The sequence below is a fragment of the Meles meles genome, chromosome 5, assembly GCF_922984935.1.
Source record: "Meles meles chromosome 5, mMelMel3.1 paternal haplotype, whole genome shotgun sequence".
NCBI lineage: Eukaryota > Metazoa > Chordata > Mammalia > Carnivora > Mustelidae > Meles > Meles meles.
Window position 1 is genome coordinate 145833669 of NC_060070.1, and position 20588 is coordinate 145854256.

The 20588-nt window shown below is 37.6% G+C and overlaps 1 pseudogene; it reads right to left on the reverse strand.

The window, feature by feature from the left end:
- Nucleotides 1–19543: 19543 nt before the first annotated feature.
- Nucleotides 19544–20058, reverse strand: LOC123942569 (annotated as a pseudogene).
- Between the last annotated feature and the right edge of the window lie 530 nt (nt 20059–20588).

Genomic DNA, 20588 nt, shown 5'->3' on the forward strand with positions numbered 1-20588 from the left:
GTTTCTAGAGTTGCTGTTCTTCTTCTCTTCGCTCTCCCGTTGGATTTGTAGGTGTTTGCAATGTTTAGATAAGCTATCGAGCTGATCTCCTGCTACCTGATGTAGTCTCAGGCTGCTACTTCTCCGCCATCTTGACTCCTCTCCCCGATGATGAACATTTTTTCATGTGTCTGATAGCCATTTGTATGTCTTCGTTGGAGAAGTGTCTGTTCATATCTTCTGCCCATTTTTTGATATGATTATCTGTTTTGTGTGTGTTGACTTTGAGAAGTTCTTTATAGATCCTGGATATCAACCTTTTGTCTGTACTGTCATTTGCAAATATCTTCTCCCATTCCGTGGGTTGCCTTTTTGTTTTGTTGACTGTTTCCTTTGCTGTGCAGAAGCTTTTGATCTTGATGAAGTCCCAAAAGTTCATCTTTGCTTTTGTTTCCTTGGCCTTTGGAGACATATCTTGAAAGAAGTTGCTGTGGCTGATATCGAAGAGGTTACTGCCTATGTTCTCCTCTAGGATTCTGATAGATTCCTGTCTCATGTTGAGGTCTTTTATCCATTTCGAGTTTATCTTTGTGTACGGTGTAAGAGAATGGTCGAGTTTCATTCTTCTACATATCGCTGTCCAGTTTTCCCAGCACCATTTATTGAAGAGACTGTCTTTTTTCCATTGAATATTTTTTCCTGTTTTGTCGAAGATTATTTCACCATAGAGTTGAGGGTCCATATCTGGGCTCTCCACTCTGTTCCACTGGTCTGTGTGTCTGTTTTTATGCCAGTACCACACTGTCTTGGTGATCACAGCTTTGTAGTAAAGCTTCATCAGTCTTTTTTAGTTATTAGAGTACAGGTCTTTCGCCTACTTAGGTAATTTTCTTCCTAAGTATTTTATTCATTTTCATGCAATTGTAAAAGAAATTATTTTCTTAATTTTTCTTTCTACTTTATTATTAATGTATAGAAACTCGACAGATTTCCATACATTAATTTTGTAGTCTGCAACTTTACTCAAGTCATTGGTCAGTACTAGTTTTTTGGTGGAGTCTTTCCAGGTTTCTATATGTAGTATGTGATCTGCAAATAGTGAAAGTTTCATTTCTTCCTTACCAATTTGGATGCCCTTTATTTTTATTGTTGTTATCTTACTGCTATGCATAGGATTTCCAGTACTATGTTGAATAAAAGAGGTGAGAATTAACATCCTTATCTTGTTTCTTTTCTTAAAGGAAAGGTCTCAGTTTGTTATCATTTAATGTTAGCTGTGGGTTTTTCCATATATGGCCTTTATTATGTTGAGTTATATTCCCCTTAAAACTACTTCATTGAAATTTTATCATGAGTGGGTATTGTACTTTGTCAGATGATTTTTCTGCTTTTTTTGAGATTATCATATGGTCTTTATTCTTTCTCTTGTTACTGGAATGTATTATGTTAATTGATTTTTTTAAAAGATTTTATTTTATTTATTTGACAGAGAGATCAGAAGTAGGCAGAGGCAGGCAGAGAGAGAGGAGGAAGCAGGCTCCCTGCAGAGCAGAGAGCCCGATGCGGGGCTCAATCCCAGGACCCTGAGATCATGACCCAAGCCGAAGGCAGCGGCTTAATCCACTGAGCCACCCAGGTGCCCCTGTTAATTGATTTTTGAATATTGGAGCACACTTGCATTCCTGGATTAAATCCCACTTGATTGTGGTGAATAATTTTTTAATCTATTATTGGATTTGGTTTGCTAATATTTTGTTGAAGGTTTTTTGCATCTGTGTTCTTCAGAGATATTAGCCTATTTGTTCTCTTTTTTTGTAGTGTATATCTGGTTTTGGTATCAGGGTAATGCTGGCCTTGTGGAATGGATTTGGGTGACTTTCTTTCCAATTTTTTGGAATACTTTGAGAAAAACAGGTATTAACTCTTGTTTAAATGTTTGGTAGAATTCACATGTGAAGTCATCTGGTCCTGCATTTTTGTTTGCTGGGAATTTTTGACTACTGATGTCAGTGCTAGTAATTGGTCTGTTCAAGTCTTTTAATTATTCCCAATTCAGTTTGGGGAGGTCTGAATTGGTCATATGTTTCTAGAAACAGGGAGGTCATATGTTTCTAGAAATTTATCCATTTCCTCTAGGTGGTCCAATTTTTTGGTATAAAATTTTTCATAATATTCTCTTATAATTCTTTGTATTTCTGTGATGCCGATTGTTATTTCTCCTCTTTCATTTTTTATTTATTTCAGCTCTCTCCTGCCCCATTTCTGATGAGACTGGCTAGGGTTTATGAATTTTGTTGATCTTTTCAAAAATTAGCTCCTGATTTCATTGATCTGTTGTATAGGGTTTTAGTTCATTTTTTCTCTAATCTTTATTATTTCCTTCCTTCTGCTAGCTTTGGTTTTATTCCTCTTTTAGTTCTTGGTGTATAAAGATAGGATAGGGTTTTTTAGATCTTTCTCTTAATTATTTGCTCTATGAATTTCCCTCTCAGTACGGCTTTTGCAGCACCCCATAAGTTTTGGCATATTGTGTTTCCGTGTGTGTGTGTGTGTGTGTGTGTGTGTGTGTGTGTGTGTGTATGTGTTTTACCTCCCTTCTACACTTGTGACCCATTGGTTATTCAGGACTGTGTTATTTAATTTCCATTTATTTGTAGTTTTCCATCTTTCCTCTTGCTGTTGATTTCTACTTTCATACCACCATGGTTGGAAAAGATATTTGTTGTTATTTCAGTCTCCTTAAATTTCCTGAGACTTGTTTGTGTCCTATCACATTATTAAGCCCGGAGAATATTCTAAGTACACATATTTCCTGCTGTTGAATGGAATGTTCTAGAATGTCTGTTAGGTTCTTTTTCTAGTTTTTCTGTTATTTGAGCCCACAGTTTCCTGTTGACTTATTTATTGCTGAAAGTGGGGTTTGAAATCCCTTACTATGGTTGCATTCTCATCTGTTTCTCCCTTCAGATCTGTTTGTATTTGCTTAATATACCTAGGTGCTCTGAAACTGGGTGCCTATGTTTATAATGATTATGTATTATTGTTTGAACCCTAGATTATATAATTATCTTATTTTTCTCTTATTATCATTTTTGGTGGAAAGTCTGCCTTGTCTGATAAACTTTATCCCTGGTTTCCACTTGCACTGAATACCTTTTTCCATCCCTTCACTATGAGCCTATGTGTGACGTGAAATCTATAGTAAATCTCTTGTAGTCAGCATATATTTGGATCTTCTCTTGCTTCTGTCCAGCAATGTTGTGACTTTTGATTCATGAAGTCAATCCATTTACATTTATAGTTCATGAAGTCAATCCATTTACATTTATAGTCAATCCATTTACATTTATAGTTACATTTATAGTTATTTATATTTACAAGAACTTATAATGCTATCCTATTAAGTAGTCTGATGTTTGGTATTACCATTATTTCCTTTTTCCTCTCTTTTTGCCTATTTTTGTAACCTGGTGATTTTCCATGGTGATATGCTCTGTTTTCTTTCCTTTTCTTATTGAGATAAAATTGACATATACATTATGTGAGTTCAAGGTTTACAACCTGTTGTTTTGATAAATTTATGTATTCAAATATTACTACAGTAGCATTAGATAACTCCTTTATTATATCATATAATTGTCATCCTTTTTTGTGTTGATTACAAGTTAGATCTAGTTTCTTAGCAAATTTAAAGTTAATAATTTGGTACTACATAAGCTCTCCAGAATTTATTTATCTATTAATGGAATGTTTGTACCCAAAATCAAGATCTCCGCAATTCTCCTACTACCTATCCCTAGAAAATACCTTCTCTTCTCTGTTTTTACAAGTTTAGATTTTTAGACCTTGCATATAAGTGATACCATACAGTATTTATCTTTCTCTGACTTACCTCAACATCTTGCCATCAAGGTCTTTCCGTGTTGTCACAAATAGCAGATTTTCCTTCCTTCTCATGGTTGAAGTGTGTGTGTGTGTGTGTGTGTGTGTGTGTGTGTGTGTGTGTGTTCTTTATCCATTATCCACTGACAGACATTTAGGGTTTTTCCCATATCTTGACTATTGTGAGTAACACTACAATAAACATGATTGGCCAATATTTCTTGCAAACCTCAATTCCTCAGATTTATACTGAGAACTGGGACTACTGGATCCAATGGTAGTTCAATTTGTAATTTTCTGAGGAACCCCTGTATTGTTTCCATGATGGCTGTACCAATCTACACTTTTACCAACAGTATGTAAGAGTTCTTTCTCCTTGGCAACACTTTTTTATCTGTCGTCTTTTTTTATAAAAGCCATTCTAACAGTTATGAGGTGTTATCTCCTTGTGGTTTTGACTTGCATATCATTGATGATTAGTGATGTGGAGCCTTTTTTAATGTTCCTGTTGACCATCTGAAGTTATATGTGGAAAAATGCTATTTAGGTCCTCTGCCCATTTTTCAATCAGATTATTTGATTTTCTGCTATTGACTTGTATAGGCTCTTTATAATTTTGGATATTAGTCCTTTACCTAATATAAGATTTACGAATAATTTTCCCCATTCTGTAGGTTGTCTTTTTAATTTAGTGACTTATTTTTTTTGTTTCCTTTACTGTGAAGAAGCTCTTTAGTTTAATATAATCCCACTTATTTATTTTACCTTTTATTGCCTGTTTTTTGGGGACTTATTAAAAAAAATCACCTATCCCAACATCAAGAATTTTTTTTCCAAGAAAACCCAGAAATGGACCCACAACTGTATGGTCAACTAATCTTCAACAAAATGGGAAAGAATATCTGATGGCAAAAAGACAATCTCTTCAACAAATGGTGTTGGGGAAACTGGACAGCAACATGCAGAAGAATGAAACTGGACCACTTTGTTACACTATACACAGAAATAAATTCAAAATGGATGAAAGACCAAAAGTGAGACAGGAAACCATCAAAATCCTAGAGGACAACACAGGCAGCAACCTCTTTGACCTTGATCATAGTAGCTTCTTACCAAAAACAACACTATATGCAAGGCAAACAAAAGCAAAAATGAACTATTGAGACTTCATCAACATAAAAATCTTCTGTACAGCAATGGAAACAATCAATAAAACTAAAATGCAGCCTATGAAATGGGAGAAGATCTTTGCAAATGACATATCTTATAAAAGGTTAGTATCTAAAATCTATAAAGAACTTATCCAACTCGACGCCAAAAAAAGACAAATAATTCAGTTAAGACATGAATAGACATTTCTCTAAAGAAGACATCCAAATGACTGAAAGACACATGAAAAGATGCTCAACATCACTCAGCAATGGCCATGGTCACCAAACTGTGGACAGAACCAAGATGCCCTTCAATGGACGAATGGATAAGGAGGATGTGGTCTATATACACAATGGAGTATTATACCTCCATCAGAAAGGATGAATACCCAACTTTTGTAGCAACATGGACAGGACTGGAACAGATTATGCTGAGTGAAATAAGTCAAGCAGAGAGAGTCAAGTATCATATGGTCTCACTTATTTGTGGAGCATAACAAAGAACATGGAGGACATGGGGAGATGGAGAGGAGAAGGGAGTTGAGGGATATTGGAAGGGAAGATGAACCATGCGAGACTATGGACTCTGAAAAACAACCAGAGGGTTTTGAAGGGGCGGGGGGTGGGAGGTTGGGGGAACCAGGTGGTGGGTAATAGGGAGGGCACGTATTGCATGGAGCACTGGGTGTGATGCCAAAACAATGAACACTGTTATGCTGAAAAGAAATTTAAAAAAAAATACAAATCAAAACCACCATGAGATATCACCTCATACCTGGCAGAATGGCTAAAATTAACAACACTGGAAATTACAGATGTTGGGGAGGATTTGGGGAAAGGGAAATACTCTTGAAATGTCAATAGGAATTCAAACTGGTAAGCTACTCTGGAAAATGGAGGTTCTTCAAAAGTTAAAAATAGAACTGTCCTGTGATCCAGCACTTGCACTCCTAGGAATTTACCCAAAGGATACAAAAATACAGACTGAAAGGGTTCACATATCCTGATGTTTATAGCAGCATTATTTACAATAGCCAAACTATGGAAAGAGTCCAAATGTCCATTCATTGATAAATGGATAAAGAAGAGGTAGTGTGTGTGTATATACATACACATACAGACACACAAAGGAATATTATTCAACCTCAGAAAGAAAGAAATCTTGCCCTTTGCAATGATGTGTATAGAGCTAGAGTGTATTATGCTAAGGGAAATAAGTCCGAGGAAGACAAATACCATATGATTTCATTCATATGTGGAATTTAGGAAATAAAACAGATGAACATGTGGGAATGGGGGAGAGAGACGGAAGCAAACTATAAGAGACAATAGAGAACAAACAGGGTTGATGGAAGGAGGTGGGTGGAAAATGGGCTAAATGGGTGACAGGTTTTAAGGAGGGCATTTGTGATGAACAGTGGGTGTTATATGTAAGTGATGAATCACTAAATTCTACTCCTGAAACCAGTATTACGCTATATGTTAACTAAGTAAAATTTAAATTAAAATTTGGAGAAAAAAAATTCCCATATCTTTGTTCTTGGAGTGTTAGGGTTTCAGATCTTACACCAAAACTTTGACCCAATTTGAGTAAATTTTGTAAGATAGAGGCACAGATTCATTATTTTTCATGGGAGTGTTGTCTTTTCCCAAGACCATATACTAAAGATTATCTTTTTCTCATTGTGTATCCTGGGAACCCTTGTCATATGTTAGCTGACTATATATGTGGGGTTTGTGTTTGAACTCTGTTCTGTTCCACTGATCCATGTTCCTGTTTTAATGTCAGTACTTTACCGCTTAAATATTATAGCTTCATAATATAACTTAAAATCAGGAACGGTGATCCTTCCAGTTCTATTCTTTTTCAGAATTGCATTGGTTATTTGGGTTCTTTTGTGGTTTCATATAAATTTTAGGATAGCTTATTTTTGTGTGTGAAAAAATGACACTAGGATTTTGATAAGGATTGCATTGAATCTGTAGATTGCTTTCAGTAGTATGGATATTTTCATGATGTTAATTTTCTGATCCAAAACATGCGGCATCTTTCCATTTCTTTGTGTCTTCAGTCTCTTCCATCAGTGTCATAATTTTCAGTGTGCGGGTTTTTCATCATATTAGTTAAATTTATTCCTAAGTATTTTATTGTTTTCAGTACTATTTTAAATAAGATTGCTTAAACAACTGTGCCACCCAGATTCTTCATTATTATTTTGTAGAAATGTAACTGATGGACAGTATCTGGGTGGCACAGTTGTTCAAGTGTCTGCCTTTGGCTCAGGTCATGATCCTTGGGTCCTGGGATCAAGCTTCTCCCTGTCCCTCTGCCCACCCACCCCCCTGTTGGTGCTTCTCTCTCTCACGCACATGCCTCTCTCTTGCTCTCTCTCAAGTTAATAATTTTTTTAAAAAAAGAAATGCAACTGATCTCTGTATGCTGATTTTTATAACCTGCAAGTTAACTAAAGTCATTAATTACTTCTATCCGTTCAAGTGGAGTCTTTATAATTTTCTCTCTATAAGATCATGTCATCTGCAAATAGAGATAAGTTTACTTCTTTTTGATATGGATGCCTTTATTTCTTTTTCTTACCTAATTACTCTTGTTAGGTCTTCCAGTAGTATGTTTAATAGAAATAGTGGTAGTAGGCAATCTTGTCTTGTTCCTGATTCTAAAGGAAAAGATTTAAACTTTTCACCACTGAGTATAATGTTTGCTTGGAGCTTATCATATAAGGGTTTTATCATGCTCAGGAGCATTCCTTCTCTACCCAATTTGTTGATAGATATTATTTTGTTGCTGTTGTTTTGGGGGGGTTGTTGTTTTTTTAAATATTTATTTATTTGATAGAGATCACAAGTAGGCAGAGAGGCAGGCGGGGGTGGGGGTGGGGGGAAGCAGGCTCCCTGTCGAGCAGAGCCTGCTGCGGGGCTCGATCCCAGGACTCTGGGATCACGACCGGAGCCGAAGGCAGAGGCTTTAACCCACTGAGCCACCCAGGCGCCCCTTGTTACTGTTGTTTTTAAGAAATTTTTGAACTGATTATTTCAAAGGAGTGTGATGTTCAAACTGTGGAATTTTTTATTGTTTTATCATGAAAAATGTTTTGTCAAATGCTTTTTGTATATTACTTGAGGGGACCATACGATTTTTATCTCTCATTCTGTTAATGTGGTACATCACATGCATTAACTGATAGATGTTGAATCATCCTTACACCCAGGAATAAATCCTACTAGGTCACGCGGCATGTTTTTTTAATGTGTTATTGAATTTGGTTTCCTAATATTTTATTGAGGATATTTGAAGGTATATTCATCAGAGACATTGGCCTGTAATATTCTATTCTTGCTGTGTCCTTGTCTAATTTTGGCATCAGAGCAAACTCTTGTAAAATGAGTTTGGAAGAGATCCTTCTTATTATTTGGGAAGAGTTGAGAATGACTGGTATTAAATCTTCTTTAAGTGTTCATTAGAATTCAGTAGGGAAACCATATGGTCCTGGGGTTTTCTGTGTTGGAGGGTTTTTTGGTTACTGATTCAATCTTATTTGTCTGTTCAGATATTCTCTTCCTGATTCAGTCTTTGTAGGTAACACATTTCTAGGAATTTATCCATTTCTTCTAGGCAATCCATTCTGTTGGCATACAGTCATTCTTTTGCAGTCTCACAATCCTGTTTCTGTGGTATCAATTATAATGCATCCTCTTTCATACCTGATTTTGAGTATTCTCTTTTCTCAGTTAATCTTGCTAAAGATTCTCAATTTTGCTTTTCAAAGATCTAGATCTTGTTTTTGATCTACTTTATTCTGTTTCTGAGCTCTATGTCATTTATTTCATATCTCTGTTATTTTCTTCTGCTAACTTTAGATTAACTTTTGTCATTCTTTCAGTTTCTGGGATGTAAAGTGAGGGTGTTTGGGATATTTCCTGTACCTTGATGTAGGCATTTGTTGCTATAAACCTCTCCTCTGGAGTTAATTCTGCAGCATCCTGTAAGTTTCGTAAGCTGTGCTTCTGTTTTCATTTGTTTCAAGATATGTCTTGATTTCCCTTTTGATTTCTTCTTTGACTCACTGGTTGTACAGAAGCATGTGTTTTAATCTCCAACTTTTTATGAAATTTCCAACTTTCCTCCTGCTACTGATTTCTAGTTTCATTGCATTGCGGTCTGCAAAGACTCTTGGTATGATTTCAATCTTACATTTGCTAAGACATGTTTGGTGACTTATCATGAAAACTCTTCTAAAGAAGAGTTCATGTGTGTTTGAGAAGAACGTATACTGCTGGTGCAGGGTGGAAATTTTTGTATATATTTTTTAGGTCTATTTAGTCTAAAACGTCATTTAAGTCTATTAATTCCTTACTGACTTTGGTCTGAATAATTTGCATCGTTCTAAGTCATGTATTGAAATGTCCTACTATTATTGCATTGCTGTCTATTTTTTTTTGCTTTAGATCTGTTAATAATTATTTAATACATTATGTAGTCCAACATGGACACTTATGTGTTTAGACTCATTATGTTTCCCTCATGACCTTACTCTTTTATCCATATACAATGACTTCCTTTCTCTCTTGGTACACTCTGACTGAAAGTCTATTTTGTCTGATATAAGTATAAACTACCTCTGTGCTCTTTGGGTTTCCATCTGCCTGAAGTATCTTTTTACATCCCTTCATTTTCAGCCTGTCAGTGTCCCTTAAACTTCGAAGAGTCTCTTATAGGAAACATAGAGTTTTGTCTTTTCATCACTTAGTCACTGTGTCTTTTAATGGCAAAATGTAAGCATTAACATTCAACATCATTGTTGACTGATAAGAAATCACTATCACCATTTTATTATATTCTGATTGTTTGGTGTTTATTTAATTTTTCCTCTCCTGCTGGCTGTCTTTGTGAGTTGATGGTTTCCTGTAGTGGTATGCTTTGGTTCTTCTTACGTTATCATTTTTAAATGTGTTACAGGCTTTTTGCTTTGTGGTTATCATAAGGATTTCATAGTATATCTAAGAGTTGTCTATTTTAACTTGAATACAACTTCAGTTGTATAAGTGATTTCTATCCATTTACTTTTCAGCCAGCCCCCATGATTTCTGCTGATGTCTCAATTTACATCTTTTTATTTTGTGTATCCATGAATTAATAATAATAATAATAATAATATAGCTATTATAGTTATTTTCAATAGTTTTGTCTCAACCTGTTTTTCTAATAAGTGACTTACACACCACCATTGCTGTATTCGACTATTTTTAATTTGACTATGTGTTTATTTTTCTTGTGAATTTTATACTTTCAGATGTTTTCATATTATTAATTACTATCCTTTTGCTTTAGCTTGAAGAACTCACTTAAGCATTCCTTATAGTGTAGGTGTAGTGTGGTGATAAATTCCTTCAAGTTTTTTTTTGTCTGGGAAAGTCTTTATATTTCTGTCATTTCTGAATGAGAGCTTGCTGAGCAAGGTATTCTTGGTTAACGTTTTCCTTTGAGCATTTTTAATATATCCTACTATTATTTCCTGACCTGCAAGGTTTCTGCGAAGAAATGTGCTTATCACCTTATTAGAATTTATTTGTATAAGATGATTCTATTTTCTCTTGCTTCTTTCAAAATTCTATCCTTGTTTTTGATTTTTGAGAAATTGATTAGATTGTGTCTCACTGAAGACCTCTTTGGGTTAAATAGGATCTTTTAGCTTCTTGTACTTGGATGGCCATAGCACTCTTAAGATTTGGGGAGTTTTCAGCCATTATTTCTTTAAATAGGTTTCTCTCACTTTTCCTCTCCTTCTACTTCCAGTACGGTCATAATGGAATTATTCCTTCTCTGATTTCTGTCTTACAGTCTCATAGTTTTTCTTCACTCTTTTTCATTCTAATTTCTTTATTCTCTTCCAACTAGAGGATATCAATAGGTGTGTGTTCAAGCTCATGGATTCTTTCTTCTGCCCAGGTGAACATGTTGCTTAAACTATCTGTTGAATTATTTTGTTTTACCTATTTCTCATTTCCAGAATTTGTTTCTTATGACTTTTTTTTCCTTTTTAAAAAAGATTTGGTTTACTAGAGAGAGTGTGTGCACAGCGGGGAGAGGGGCAAAGGGAGAGGGATAAGCAGACTACCCACCCAACAGGAAGCCTGAGAGGGGGCTCAGTCCCAGGACCCCAAGATCATGACCTGAGCTGAAGTCAGCTCTGCCTAAGCCACCCAGGCACCTCGTGACTTCTATGTCTTTGTCGAACTTCTCATTTTGTTCGTCTGTTGTTTTCCTGAGTCCATTCATTTGTTCTTTTGAATCTCATAAAGCTTCCTCAAAATAACTACTTCAAACTATTTTTCAGATAACTCACAAATCTCTGTTTCTTTGTGGGTTATTTACTGGAATTTTATTGCATTCCTTTGGTGATGTCATGTTTCCTTGTCTTATCATGTTTCTGATTGCTTTGTGTTGATGTTTCCATACCTGAGGATTCATTGATCTCTTCTAGTCTTTTCAGCATGGCTTCAGTGGGTAAAGACTTTCACCTAGCAATTTCTATAAGGGCACCAGGTTAGTGAAATGCAGCATTTTTTGTTGCTCAAAAGGCACAGTGATGCAGTCTCCTTTCCACTCCATCAGCTGGAGGTGATGTTTATCTGACTGCAGAGATTTCCTGTATCTATGACTACAGAAGGAACTGAAGTGGCAGTGCCAGGTAGAGCTATTGGGATCTTTGTGAAAGGTGAAAGCTGCTGGATGCTTCTCTTCTTTTTTGCAATGGGCAGAAGTTCTAGACATGGGGATCCTTCTTGGCACCTGTTCTGGTTTTTTGGCACACAGAGCACTCATAACAGTATTGGAATCAGGGTCCTAGGATCAGGTGTACATGGAACTACGACAGCACCTGGGGCCTAGAGCACAGGCCACTTGCTGAGCAGTGGCACTGGTGTTTAGGGTGTGAAAGTGTGTAGATACCCCGAGCACCAGGTCTCAGGGGCTCACCACTGTAACTCTGGCCGGTGGGTGGAGTGGGTAATGCGGCAGTGGCATAGGCCCTGGGATGGCAAGATGGAGCGGTACCTTGGGACCATGGGCAGGGTGCATTAGTAGCGCAGACTGGGGATGTTGTGTCAAAGTCTCATTTCTGGCCCTAGGGGGAAGTCACAAGATCGCAACCTGATTCCAAATGTGGTCTCTTATACCCACATGAAGGACCTGAAGTGCTTGGCTCAGAATAGTGCCTGTGCGGCCCTGACAATATTCAATGCTGTGATTTTTGGACCCTAGGAGTTGACTTGAACCTAGTGACTAGCCGAACCATAACATGCATCCAGAGTGGGGCTCAGGGCAGTAGGACCACCCCTGGGAATAATGATTCAGAGCATCTGTCTGGAAGGAAGAGTGGACTTCAGGGTAGTAACAGCTCAGTCTTAGTAACGATGGCTCAGGACCTCAAACCACCAATGTGGGGATGGGCCTTAGGGCAGTTGCAGTGCCGTTTGCAATGACATTTCAGAGCCATGACTTAAAACCCAGTGGTGGACCTCAGGATGGCAGCAGCAACCAAAATGGCAGCCAAAGCATGACTTGAGATCCTGGATGTGGACCTTAGGGCAAAAGATGCTGTCCCAGTGATGGTGGGACAAAGCCCTGACATGGGACCAGAGGTGAGCAAAGAGCAGCAGCATCTCTGATCTCATAAATGGTGAGATGCCACGTGCGGCACCCAACCCCTGTATGGAGGGCACAGTAGCAAATGTAGCCACTGAGGACAAGTCTCACTTCAGCTATAGTTCTGGCCTCCAGAAGCAGATGCAGAGGGGCATTTCAGGCCACTCTGTCACTAGGGTGAGTGTTGGAGGAACACTGTGGGTAACCTCCATAGCAAAGGTTGCAAATTTCTGCAGTGGCGGAGCCTGCTTTGGCTCTCCTTTTCTCTGTGTGGTGTACTCTCTCGAATGGGATCTTCTTTCCCCACCCCACCCCTGCCCAGGGTGACACATGACTATGGAGTGGAAAGACACAGAAAAAGTGCTTCCTGTGTTTTCCATGCTGCCATCCTTGATTTTAGAGCTGTAATGGGATTTTGCTTGTTCTGTGTAGTCCAGAGCTTTCCCTGAGCTCTTTCTTCAGTCTTTATTTATTTACTGTCCTTAATGATTTTTGAATGTGGAGAGGAGACAAGAATTGGGACCTCCTAACCTTCCATCTGGCTGTTGTCGCTCTGGTTTCCTTTTCTTTTTCTTTTATGAACCTACTCTAGGTTTTTGCTTTGTGGTTACTATGGGGGTTATGTAATACATCTCATAGATAAAATAGTTCAATCTGATAGCAATTTAACTTTGATTACCAACAAAAGCTGTACCCCTTCTTTCTCTCTCTTATATTTTTTATGTATGATTGACCTCTTTTCATGTTGTGTATTCATTAACAAGTCATAGTAAATATAATTATTTTAATACTCCTCTTTAATCTTTATAGTATAATTAAGAAATTAACACACCATCTTATTACAAAATTGGTTTTCTGAGTCTGGCTGTATATTTGCCTTTATCAATATGTTCTGTGCTTGCTTATGTCTTCATGCAGCTGGTTAAGATCTTTTAATTTCAGGTTAAAGAATTCCTTTCAACATTTCTTGCAAGGAAGATCTAGTGGTGATGAATTCCCTGGTCTTTTGCTTGTCTGGGAAGTCTTTATTTCTCTTTCATACCTGAAGGATAACTGTGCCAAAAAAGTATTCTTGATCGGCAATTTTTCTCCAACTTACTGTTTATGCCAGTCTACTCTCGCCTGATCTGTAGGGCTTCTGCTGAGAAATACGGTGACAGCCTAATGGGGCTTCTTTAAAGGTTAGTCTTTTTTCTTTATAGGTTAGTCTTTCCCTTGGTTGCTTTTAAGATCCTCTCTTTATCTTAATTTTTCACAGTGTCATGATAATGTGTCTTGGAAAAAATCTTTTTACATTTAGATAAGAGTGATTTGTTAGCTTCCTGAACTAGGATGTTCAAGTCCTTCTCCAGGTTTGGGAAGTTCTCAGCTATTATTTCTTTTTAACAAATTTCTTCCCCACTTGTCCTTCTATTTCTGGAATCCCAATTATCCTAAAATTTGTTCATTTGATGGAACCCATAGATCACATAGGCTTTTTCTGCTCTTTCTCATTCTTTTTCCTTTGTTCCACTTTGATGTGGTTGTTTCAAAATTCCTGTATTCTAGTTTACTTATTTTATCTTCCACTTCTTGGAAAAATTCCTCTTACCATCTCCACTTACTAGGTTTGCTCCCATCACATTACTAGGAAGTGCACACAGGAGCTGGCTACATAGTGAGGAGAAGTATAGGTTTAGAACTCAGAGAATTTGGGGTGTCTGTGGACCTTATGGGGAAGTCTCTTGTTGAGGTACTCCCAGAGGCTCATGACTGCACTCCCTCCTGATGCCATGGCTATAGTCAGAAAAAAATGCACCCATTTAATGCCCTTTGATATTCCCATCAGGGGAATATCAGTACTCTGGGGGCTGCTGGAGAAAAATAAGTTTGTTCAACCATGGCCCACACAACTCACTCACTGCTCTCCTTTTCCACTGTGGAGAGGTCTGCACTATTTGGGTAGTCCAGCTCCATGCAGTGTTGCCTTGGGAGAATTGGCAATCTCCACAATGACCAAACTAAAAATACACACAAACGTGTGTGTGTGTATGTGTATATATATGTACATCTAGATTATAAATATGTATTTGTGTAGATTATGAATGTAAGTATATATGTATAGATTATAAAGATATATATTTATATAAATATATTTTATATAAATTATAAATATAAATATTATATAAATATATTTTATATTATATATATACTTTTTTTTTTGCTCCAATGACATTCTGGATCTCCAATAGGAAAGGATGGACTTCTGCAAATTCTTTCTTGTCTGTGGTATCTGCCTAGGTCAGCATTCTTCAGGTTTTTTACTAACCATGGCAAAGGAGGTTAGAGTATGTTGCCAGCTATGCTTATTCCAGAGCAAGCACCAAGGCTTATCTGCCTATGACCAGATGTGTAGGTTAATGAGACTCCCTTGACATATGATCCTAGAGACTACAACACCCACAAGGCACTTTTGTTCATGGATAGATGTCTTAGTCATTGTTTAAAATGGTGGACAAAAAGAAGGAATATCTTATAACACCCTAAATCTGATGTCACTCAACTGCCTTTGAGAACTTAATAACATGAACTTAAGTTTCCTTATGTCCTGGTCCCGAATTATACAGTGAGGAAAGCATGTACTAAGTAAGAGGAGCTCCAGGACCCATGTGTATGTGTCCAACCCCCATCCCAAGATCTAGCATCTTGAGCAAGATCTAGCACTCAGATCTTGCACTCTGAAAGCAGAGTGCTCAAGACCAAAGATCAGCAGGAGAGACTCTCACGGTTCTGCAGATCAGGTCAAATGTCCCACACAGTCACCCAGTGTCTCTGCTTAGCCACACTGATCTCAGCTGCTCTGTAAATCTCATGGCCATCTTTCCTCAACCAACTTTGTTGGCTAGCACCCTGGTTAGTTGTTACTGTGGTCTCTTTCCAAATCTTCCAAAATGGTTTCTAGTTCTCCATCCAATGATAGTTCAAACTGTGTCACCTTATACAATAATACCATTTTAACTTTTTAAGATATTGCAAATGAGAGAGGAATCAACCCAACTCTAAAGACAAGCTCAACTTTCTGAAGATACTTGGACCCAAACTTCTGTGGCAGATTCCTAGAAAATAAGACTATAACTGGTCCTATGTTTATGTACTACATCTCTTTTTAATGCCTTGCAGATGTTCCACATTATGTAATTAGCCACAACTATGAAGGCCCCAGTCCTCATGTTCTGACTCGATCCAGAGTTAAAAATACTGGAAATACTACCATTGGGTATCAAGCAGGGAATGTTTACCATGAACGCTAGTAAAGGAACTAGGCCATGAGTCAGTCTTCCCCTGTCTCTTGGTTATCATACCATTTCCCCTTTATGTTGTCCTCTTAATTTTCTGATCACTTCTTCCTAGTTTTTTATTTGCCCCCAATATAGGTGTGTTTCTAAGGTAAGACCTTAGATCTGGAAGTTTTCTGTTCTCGGAAGGTTAGAAAGAACTCAACTATAAAAAATATCTGAGCAGGGGCGCCTGGGTGGCTCAGTGGATTAAGCCGCTGCCTTCGGCTCAGGTCATGATCTCAGGGTCCTGAGATCGAGCCCCGCGTCGGGCTCTCTGCTCCGCAGGGAGCCTGCTTCCTCCTCTCTCTCTGCCTGCCTCTCTGCCTACTTGTGATCTCTCTCTCTGTCAAATAAATTAAAAAAAAAAAAAAATATCTGAGCATGGCTCCTTTTTTCAATGGTAAGTAGATGTTTAGTCACCTTAACAATTTGTTCTGTTGTTACGGCCTATTCATGTTTTATAGTTGCTGTTGCTGACTTGTATTTTTCTAGAAAATTATCCATTTCCTCCACATTTTCAAATCGCTTATGGAATTGTAGATACTCCTTTATCATTACTTTCACCACACCTCGGATTGTATCTCCATTTCCACTTGTAATGCTGTATATGTTTGCTTGCCCTTCCACCCAACCTCCATATGTTGGGCTTTGTTAGCCCTCTTCTCTGTGCCACTTGCTTTCTTAGAAAACCTCACCTGTAGTTACGGTTTCAGTTATCAACCATGTTCTAAAGAGTTCCAGACTTTATCTTCAGGCCTGAAATCCTCCCTGAGCTCTAGAACTGTTCATCTTCACTGCCTAAACTACTCTGGTTCTGGACCCTTCAAAAGCATCTCATACATGTTGTATAGAAGGTAACTCATCATTCTCTCTAAGCCTGGGTATTCTCTACTGTTTCTTAATTCAGTGAATGGCATCACTACCACCTGTCAGCCCTGCATCCACATTAATTCCTATCTGTCACATGTCCTATATACCTCTTGATTCCATCATCTTTTTTCCATCACTGCCACCACTAGCAAGTTACAAGAAGCACTCTCTTGGATGACAATACTGTCTGCAAAGTGGACTTCACATATTATCCTTCATCTGCTCTCTCATGAATTCTCTTTATATAGCCCAAGCAATCGTTTTTTTATTTTAATTTTGAAATAAACTTACAGAAAAGTTGCATGGATATGTACAGTTGTTACAATTTTTTTTTTAAGATTTTACTTATTTAAGGGTGGTTGATGTGTCTCAGTTGGTTAAGCAACTGCGTTTGGCTTGAGTCGTGATTCTAGGGTCCTGGGATCGAGACCTGCATTGGGCTTCCTGCTCAGTGGGGAGTCAGCTTCTGCCTCTCCCATTCCTCCTACTTGTGTTCTCTCTCTCTGTCAAATAAATAAATAAAATATTTTTTTGAAAAAGATTTTCCTTCTTTAGAGAGAGTGCACAAGTGGGAGAAAGGGGAGAGGGAGAGAGAGAATTTCAAGCAGCTGCCATGCTGAGTGTAGAGCCCAACATGGGGCTTGGTCTCACAATCCTGAGATCACAACCTGAGCTGAAACTGAGAGTCAGACAGATGCTTTACCAACTGAGCCACCCAGGCACCCTGAGTTTTTATAACTTTTTGATGCATTGATCTCTTTATATAAAGACCTACTTTGTCTACCAGACAAAGAATATCTTTGTCTCTTTTTATAATTTTTAGTTTAAAGTCTACTTTGTCTAAGTATACCCACGCCTTGTTGGGGGGGGGTATTTTTTGGTTATAATTTGCTTGAAAAATACTTTTTTCATCCTTTCACTCTTAGTCTGAGTTTAAGGGTAAAGTGAATTTCTTATAGGTAGCAAATCATTGGATTTTGTCTTCTCATATATTCAGCTATTCTGTGTCTTCTGATTGGAGAAATCAATCCATTTACATTTAAAGTTGTTATTGATATGTAAGGACCATTATTGACATCTTACTGTTTTCTGTGTTTTATAAATCCATTATTCCTTATTTCATGTCCTGCTGTCTTTTTCTTGTTTTTGATGTCTTGTGGTATCAGTATACCTTGACTTCTTTATTATGTTATACCCTTATAATTACTATGAAACTTCTATGAAATATCTTAAAATTACAACTATACAAAATTATAAACATATTATACTAATAGCAAATTAACTTCAGTAGAATTCCTACACTTTGCAATTTACTTTTCGTCCCCCTCACATTTGAGATTAATGTTACAATTTACATTTTTTTTTGTTTTGTATAACTAATACAGGTTATTGTGGTATGATTTTTTTCTACTTTTGTTTTTAACTTTTAAACTAGAGTTATAAGTGAATTATGCACCCCATTACCAATTACAGAATTTAACCTGGATTATGAATTTACCATTAACAGGGAATTTTACACTACCATCTTATTTCTTTATGATGTTACTTATATTTTCATTTACAAGCAAAAAACTTCCTTTAGAATTTGTTGTAAAGCAAGACTCCTGGTGATGAATTTCCTTAGCTTTTGTTTATTTGGGAAAGTCTTGATTTCTTTCTTTCTGAAGGACACCTTTTTTAGGCATCATATTCTTGGTTAACAACTTTTTCCTTTAAATATTTTGAATATGTCACCCCAACCTCTTCTGGCCTGGAAAGTTTCCATTTTCAGATTGGATGATAGTTTTATGGAAGTTTGTATGTCACTTTTCTCTTCTTTTATGGTGCTTTCAAAATTCTTTATCATTGATTTTTGAGTTTAATTATGCTGTATCTCTATGTAGCCCTGTTCTGGGTTCAAACTACTTGGGGTACTTTGAGCCTCTTGGGTCTGGATGTCTCTTTCTCTTCTCAAGTTTGTAAAATTTCAGCCATTGTTGATTTAAAAATACTCTCTAAGACTTTCTCTATCTCATCTTCTGGAACTCCCACAATGGGAGTACTGTTTCTTTGCATTCTGTTCTAAGACTGTAGACTATAGACTGTAGACTTTCCTTTCTCATTCTTTTTTTTTCTTTTTGCTTCTCTGAATAGATAATTCTCTTCTCTGAATAGATAATTTTGAATGTCCTATTTTTCAGGTTGCTAGTAATTTCTTCTGTCAAGTCTGTTTTTTAATTAACATATAATGAATTATTTGCCCCAAGGGTACAGGTCTGTGAATCATCAGCTTTACACATTGCACAGCACTCACCATAGCACATACCCTCCCCAATGTCCATCACCCAGCCTCCCTTTCTCCCTCACCCATGACATTGCAAATGGCAAGTTCATCCATGTCATTGCAAATGGCAAGATTTTGGTTTTTTATGGCTGCATAGTATTCTATTTGTGTGTGTGTGTGTGTGTGTGTGTGTGTGTGTGTGTGTGTGTGTGTACCTCATCTTCTTTATCCATTCATCTGTTGATGGACGACATCAGGGTTCTTTCCATAGTTTAGCTATTGTGGACATTGCTGCTATAAACATTTGGGTGCCTGTGCCCCTTTAGATCATTACATTTGTATCTTTGGGGAAAATAACCAGTAGTGTGATTGCTGGGTCATACTGGGTAGCTCTATTTTCAACTTTTTTTTTTTTTTAATCATGAAAAAATTGTATTTAGATTTAGCCAACTGGACTCAGTTTAGAAGATCCCAATTTTGTTGGCAACATCCAAAGCATCATAGTCAGGGGCCAGTCGAATGTATGCCTTCTTCTCTCCATCAGGCCTGATTAAGGTGTTGACTTTGGCTACATCAATGTCATAGCGTTTCTTCACAGCCTATTTGATCTGGTGTTTGTTGGCCTTGACATCCACAATGAACACAAGTGTGTTGTTGTCTTCTATTTTCTTCATGGCTGACTCAGTAGTCAGGGGGAACTTGATTATGGCATAGTGATCAAGCTTGTTTCTCCTGGGGGCACTCTTTCGAGGGTATCTGGGCTGCCTTTGGAGACGCAGAGTCTTGGGTTGTTGGAACGTAGGTGATGTGCGAATCTTCTCTTTTTTTGTCACTGTGGACGCCATTCAGCACCGCTTTCTTGGCCTTCAAAGCCTTTGCTTTGGCTTCGGCTTTGGGAGGGGCAGGGGCTTCCTTCTTAGCTTTTGGCGCCATCTTCGTAAAAGGGCTATTTTCAACTTTTTGAGGAACTGCCATGCTGTTTTTCAGAGTGGCTGCACCAGCTTGCATTCCCACCAACAGTGTAGGAGGGTTCCCCTTTTTCCACATCTTCACCAGCATCTGTCATCTCCTGACTGGTTAATTTTAGCCATTCTGACTGGCGTGAGGTGGTATCTCATTGCAGTCTTGATTTGTATTTCCCTGATGCCAAGTGATGTTGAGCACTTTTTCATGTGTCTGTTGGCCATTTGGATGTCTTCTTTGCAGAAATGTCTGTTCATGTCTTCTGCCCATTTCTTGATTAGATTATTTGTTCTTTGGGTGTTGAGTTTGATAAGCTCTTTCTAGATTTTGGATACTAGCCCTTTATCTGATATGTCAGTTTGCAAATGTCTTCTCCCATTCTGTCAGCTGTCTTTTGGTTTTGTTTACTTTTTTCTTTGCTGTGCAAAAGCTTTTGATCTTGATGAAGTCCTGATAGTTGATTTTTGCCCTTGCTTCCCTAGTCTTTGGTAATGTTTCTA